A 6,489-nucleotide genomic window follows, 5' to 3' on the forward strand; every position below is an offset into this window, starting at 1 on the left:
AAATCCTGGAGAGCTGCTGGGTGCTGGAGGCAGCAAAAGCTGAGCAATAAGAGCAGGGGATGGATACAAAGGAGCAGGCAGCACACATTTCTCTCCTCTCCACAGCTGCCTGCAGCACAGAGGGTCTTTGTGCCCCGGCATCCCCCTGGCCCTGCAGTGCAGTTTCTGCTGGAGAGGTGTTGTCCAGAGGTTCTGGCCTGAGCCCCAGTGGCCCAGACTGCCACACCAAGTGCCCCAGTCGCCATGCACAAAGCAGGTTCCCCCGTCAGAGACCTTCCCACGCTGTAGGGCTGGGGATGGTGCTCAGCCTCCCTCTCTGCAAGGCACTGACACCCCCTCCCTCCTTGGCCTCACAGCCCATCTCCCTGGTGTCATACACTGCCCCCACCAAGTCCAATGCCCATTGAATAATCTCTCTGCCCAGCTCATTAAATAATCTCTCTGTAGGAAGATATTTTTCTGGCTTGCATCACAGCAGTCAGACCCAGATACTCAATATTCTTAAATACAACCAGCAAGTGTCAGGATGCTGCTGACACAATACCTTTAGATAGGTTTTTTTCACATTTATATGATGGTTACCGGACTTTTAAGCCTGTATCCTGCTTGTACTCATACTCATTTCTTTACAATTCTCACATCAAAGATGTTTTTCAAATCAGAAGAGAAAACTGTTATCAGTTACATCAATTTCCTGTCAGGAAACCTCTGGCATTAATTTCCTACTAGCCATCAAACTATATTTTAACTGGAGAAGATTTATTGCCATTATCCACAAAGCTTGAAGTTTCATCAGAAAATATCCAGTGAGCTCAAGGAGGCTTCCCCTCCTCCTCGGATTACCTGCTAAATTTTTGTTTGAATATGCTTGACTATCACATGATGTGAAGGCATTTTCTTGTCTTTTGGGGAAAAAAAAAGATGGACCAGGGACTGACACTTTTCAGCTTTGTCATTGTTGATAGTTTGAATACACAGACTTGCAATGGCCCAACAGTGCTGCCAGGCTTCCACTTGGGCTCAAGATCTTACATTCTTCTTTCTCTTCTTAACTCCCTGGCCATGATTTTTTCCTTACGCTTCTTTTGACCACCTTTTACACTTTCCAACTTTAAATTTGCACTAATTTTATAATTCTTTTTTTTTGCCTCCGAATATGCATCTTAAAGAGACTTAATTATTTTCAAATTAACATAGCTTTCAATGGCTGGATTATGGCTTTTGTGGAATGAAATAAGAAGAGAATGGGCTGCTTCTTATTAGCATTCCTATCTCCACATTTTAAATACTCTGCTGATCCAGCTCAAGTATTTTTTATTTTGTGATGTTACTTCTTTTAAGAGTTACTAGACATTGTTGACACAGAATAAGTGTGCATTACTTTTTTAATAATTTGAAACTCTCATAGAAATTCCTCTTTTTCTCTTGTGACTGGGGTCAACACACATTTCTCTTGAGCTAGAAGTAATGCATTGCACATTGTGAGATGGTCACCCTTAGTTCTGAGAAATTGCCTTGTCTTTCACTAAAATCCACCATCATATCAGCTTTTCTTGTCCCTGTGTAGAAAACCATGCCTGTCTCTGTCCCCAGCATCCTGGCTGGTGTCAGGCACTGATCTTCAGTTGCTTTGGTCTCTTGCTCCCAGTTCAGCCCCGTCAGCTATTGTGTACAAATATTTAATTATGGTTGCTGCTGAAGACAGCAGGACCACTGCTTACACTGGAAGATGGATGATGTGTGAGTCACATCACCAGCCCAGCATGGCCCACCCTTTCCTGTGTCACATCAACCACCCACACATGAGGGGGATGTACAAGTTATTATGAAAAAAAGAGAGGAAACAGCCTCCAGAAGAACCACTCCCCCCTCCAACACCCATGTTGGGCCAGCAAGTTCAGAAACTTCCTGGAGAACAAAAAGTCCTGAGCTTTGTAAATGCTGCAATGCCCCACAGGAGGTTCTGATGGGGAATGACTGCAGAGGAAAGAGATCCAAGCGCCCCTTCACCCACAGCTTGCCCTGTACCCTTTGACTCCCAGTGGTGGCAAATCAGAACCCCAGCAGTCCCCACTTTTCCTGTCCCCAGCAGTCCCCACTTTTCCTGGGAGCCCTCTGCACTGACAGCCCGCCCTGCCCTGAAGGGGCTGAGGCCACCAAGCCTCTCACCACACCTCAGGGATGTTTTTCTCTGAACTGTAGGCTCCTGGGATGACCTCGTGTGTTGGATAACATTACTGCCTTCAGGGGCTCACTTCCCTGCTTTCCAAAACAGCCCAGCTGCCCAAAGTGCCACATGTCAGCCAGCGGAGCCGCTGCCTGTGCTGCCCGACGATTTCTGCGCACGAAAGCAACCAGCATTTCTCCTGAAGTTTCACTTCCCATTCAGGACCAAAACCATTGGAGACTGATCACAGACACACAAACACTGCTCCAAGCTGGTGCAGCATCAGCAGAGCCGCTGGCAAGGCCCCTGGGGCGGTGCCCATTCCACAGCAGTCCCACATGCTGCAGTGCCTAACTGTCCCTGGGATTTTGCCCATACCCAGGTTGTGCCACCCCTTGGTATTGTGATTTCCAGCACCTCTGTTTGCTGCCTTAGAAGAGCATTTCTCAGTCCTATAAGGTACCCAGTGAGTTTTTCCTCCCTTAACATGCATAGCACCCATTTGCAGCAGAGAACACTGTAGGCACCTTCCCTTTGCAACTAATCCCAGCAGAAGAAGCAAAGAGCCCTTGCTATTCAGGCAGGGCAGCAGCCCTGCTGCCTCCTTTCAGCAGGCCAGGGTTAGGGCTGCATGCATAAAAAAAAACCAGCACTCTGTTTAAACACTTCCCAACTCACCCCTTTACGTTCAGCTGTCAGCACTGTAATCTCCATTCCTCATTGCAGAGCACAGGACAAGAGACAGCTGGAACAGTTTCTTTTTCTTGCTGAGGAGTACATCCACTCTCTAGGCCATGTGGAAAAATATACTGATTTCTCAGAGGTCAGCTGTAATAACTAGGATTCCCACAAACCATGAGGAGAATTCAGCTCATGATATTTGGCATGAATATAATTCTCTGTTCCTCATGCTGCTACAATTTCCATTTCAAATAGCAGGAAACAAATTACCCTGTGGTATTTTTAGTGACAACCAATGGTAAGGAACATGGGATCAGAGGCTATTGTGGGGCACAGACCTTGACAAATTTCCTGAGCATAAGAGAAGAAATACTTCTTGGAAGCTACAAAGGTAATAAGGTAAATATGAATCCAAATTTTCGTGGTCAGAGGAGCACTTTGAAAAGGCTGGAGCCTCATGCTGACATGTAACAAAACAGCAAAGGAGTTTTGCTGGATGAATGGTCTGGCACAGGGTGCTATTAATCTCTAAAGTTCAGATTACTTATTACTGGGATGTGCAGTGAATCCTGAAAGAAGAATCAGGCTACGGGAAAGAAATCCATTTATAATCAAGCCATAGTTTGGCCTTCAATTTGTGTATCTCCGTTAATCTTCCCTCTCCCCACTATTCTTGCCTCAAATATTTCAAAATACAAACATGAAATATTTTGGATAAGGCAGCACAGGTACAGGGGGACAGTCACAGCAGCCCTGTGGCTTCTGTCCAGAAACCCTGGGCCATGCAAAAAGGAGCTACAGGTCTGCTGCTTCCCTGGAGCCACCGTGCTTCCCAGCCTCTTTCAGCACCATTCTCCCTCTGGCTTGGGATGGGAGGTTCCAAGCTCAAGCCAGAGCCAACCTTCCAGCCACAGGATCTCCAGCCCAGCTGCAGAGCTTGCAGCAAGTTCACATGAGCACGCATTTTTCTCACATCTCCTGCAGGAGCAGGGACATTGAAAAAGTTATTTATTAACAGCTCTAGGACAAATGATCAAGAAAGAAAACAAAACCATTTATAAATCAGCTAAAGAGAAAACTTGTGACTCTAATGGTCTCCTTTGTAATTCCTTAAGTGTGGCCTGGAGCTGCCCTGGCATCATTTCTCGTGATGCTGAATCAGCAGAACAGCCCCACTTGTGCATTGAATAGCCTGATAAGAGCAAAATAACCCAAGAGAGCACTAACTTACACCTTGTCCAGATTTTTCTTTGTTTCTGTTAGGACTTGGGGAGGCTGATAGCGCTCTAATTTCCCACCACTAAATACCAAGCAGTGACTCACATTATCGTCTACCTCTGCAATCCAGGACAAATGCTTTCCTCCAGGACAAGGTGGAGACAGGATAAGGGGAGAAAACTCACGCTAGAGCTGTCTGAAAGAACAACGGTCATTGCTATCTCAGCTCTCGTTTAGGAGCATACCAACCCGGAATACTTTGCCAGACTTTGTTCTTTGATAACATTTCTCAAGGGGGCGGGGGGGAGGGGAACAAAAATAACAAAACACTGTTCTGTTTAACAGTTACCCATAGCAGAGAAAAGCTGAGCTAAAGTTTCCAACAATTAGCAGTACAAAATCCTAAAATAGACATGCAATGTACCATGTTTGAATATAAAACTGGCCAGACAAGAGTTCCATCATGTGGATTGAAAGCTGTGCAAAGAGAACAAGGCAGCTTATCAACATGACATGTTAGAACAACAGTGTTAAAATGCTCAGTATAGCAGTGATATGGATGAAGAAACCAAGGTCTCAAGCAGATATGGCAAATTGTTGTGTAAATCATTGGGAGGAACTGTATGTCCAGGAAGGAGTGATAAATGATGTCCAAGGTATCTATGGAAACCACCATCTTATACAGGAAACAATTAAACTCAGAAAAAGACAAGCAAGAGAAAAATAAACTTTAGATGCTCATAAGGCAAACAACACTAATTGAAAGCAGGATTTGATCCCAAAGAAATGGGGCTCACTTAAAGAGATGTGAAGGATAGAAATGAAAGCTAGCAGCTGAAGGAGAAATAGGAGCTGTACAGTAACTCTTTGGGCTGTCTGCTCAGAGAAGATGTGGGAACCCTAGTCTTGAATCCATTTATGAACTGGCTGGGCTCCCACAGCACTCTTATTCAGAGGGCTCTCAGCAGTAGGTCTCTTCCTGGGCCATGACCTGCTTATCTTTTACGCAGGCATGTGGGAAGTCAACTTGCTTTGGGTGGGAACAGTGAAGTCAAAGTGCTTGGGAGTAGTTTCAGTTTTGCACTTGCCATCACTGAAAGCATCTGAGAATTTTCCTTGCCCTCCTGTTTTGTCTGATATTTTTATCCAGTATTTTTCAGCCCTTAGAGCCTCTTACAGCTCAACTTAGGCCTGATTATATTTTTGCTACACTGATCACACCAAAACAAAAGCTTCTTAAACTCTGATGGTCTTAGCAGTTATAAATGAAAAAAGATGTGAAAGCTTTGTTTAAGAATGGAGAAGTTTTTAATGTAGCTATGATACAGCAAATTACTGCAGCAACAGCACATGACCTTACGAAACAGGAAGACGATGTTAGTTTTGAAAAATTGTTCTGGTCCAATTTTCACACTCACTCTTCCTCACTCCCCCTGTACTCACAGGCACCAAGCTCGCTGAGGTGCTCCAGCAGGATCTTCTGTGAGATGAGAGCCAGTGTGCCAAGTGCCAAATCCTCACTGCACACCTTGGGTTCCTCTTCAGTGACAAGCTACAAATTCTTGAGCAGGTCTTTTGCCATCTTCAGGAGTTAATGGTTACCACAGGGTGATCCTTTTTCCTGGAAAGCCCTTTTAACTAGAACAGGTGGCTGCTCAGTGCCGTTCCCCCCCCCATTTTGGGTACCTTAGCTCCCACTTGTGGGGGGAGGAGAAGGACAACTTGCACAGAAGGTGCGCTCTGAGTTTACTGTGATCCCTCTGTTATTTGAGCAGTTTTGTTCCCCAAGGACTAGTCTGCACTTTATCAGCACCCAAGCCTTTTCCTGACACACCATCCATGCGAGGCTTATCAGGGCACAGGCAGCCAGACTTGTTGCAAACACATTTTTCAGCACTCACCCAGTTTTAGTGCAGTCAGTTACGTCCTTGGTTATCAATACAGACCATTCTGTTACTCCTGTTGCTTCTTCTCTGTCACACACATATTTCCATTCACATTTCCTCCAGGCCAGCTGGAGTATTCCTGCACCTCCAGCTGCATGCCTACCTTATGCACGGTGTGTTCTCACAGGCCATCACTGCAGCTGGCAAAGGGTCTCCTTGGCTTGGTTAGGTTATGACAGCAGCAAAGGAAGTAGGTTTTAGGGCTGCTGTGGTTACCATGCAGTTCTGCTGCTCAGATGCAGCCAGGTCTCCTGCTCAGAGCTCGTGGCACAGCACGAGCACAGCAGCAGTGGCAGTCTTTGGGAAGTTAGAGGATGCTGAAATCCTGCAGAACAACACTGAAGCCTGTCCCTGGGTGTCACTACCAGGCTCACCACTGAGGATTTAAAACAGTTTTCAACCAAGATCTCACCAGCAATGTTAGAGCTGGAGCTGTTTTCAGCCTGTCCCCTGCAGAGCAGCTGCCTGTGACAGCAC

At 45.8% G+C, this 6,489-nt stretch overlaps 1 protein-coding gene across 1 annotated transcript in view; it reads right to left on the bottom strand.

The window, feature by feature from the left end:
* The window catches only part of ENTPD1 (ectonucleoside triphosphate diphosphohydrolase 1), a 22,341-nt gene extending 16,595 nt beyond the window's left edge, over nt 1-5,746 (bottom strand). Inside the window, exon 1 of the mRNA XM_031063588.1 lies at nt 5,516-5,746. The gene's annotated coding sequence lies outside the window, so the exon portion shown is untranslated. The remainder of the gene's footprint in view (nt 1-5,515) is intronic.
* Nucleotides 5,747-6,489: the final 743 nt, after the last annotated feature.

Source organism: Geospiza fortis, unplaced genomic scaffold (genome assembly GCF_000277835.1).
Source record: "Geospiza fortis unplaced genomic scaffold, GeoFor_1.0 scaffold130, whole genome shotgun sequence".
In the NCBI taxonomy this organism is placed as follows: domain Eukaryota; kingdom Metazoa; phylum Chordata; class Aves; order Passeriformes; family Thraupidae; genus Geospiza; species Geospiza fortis.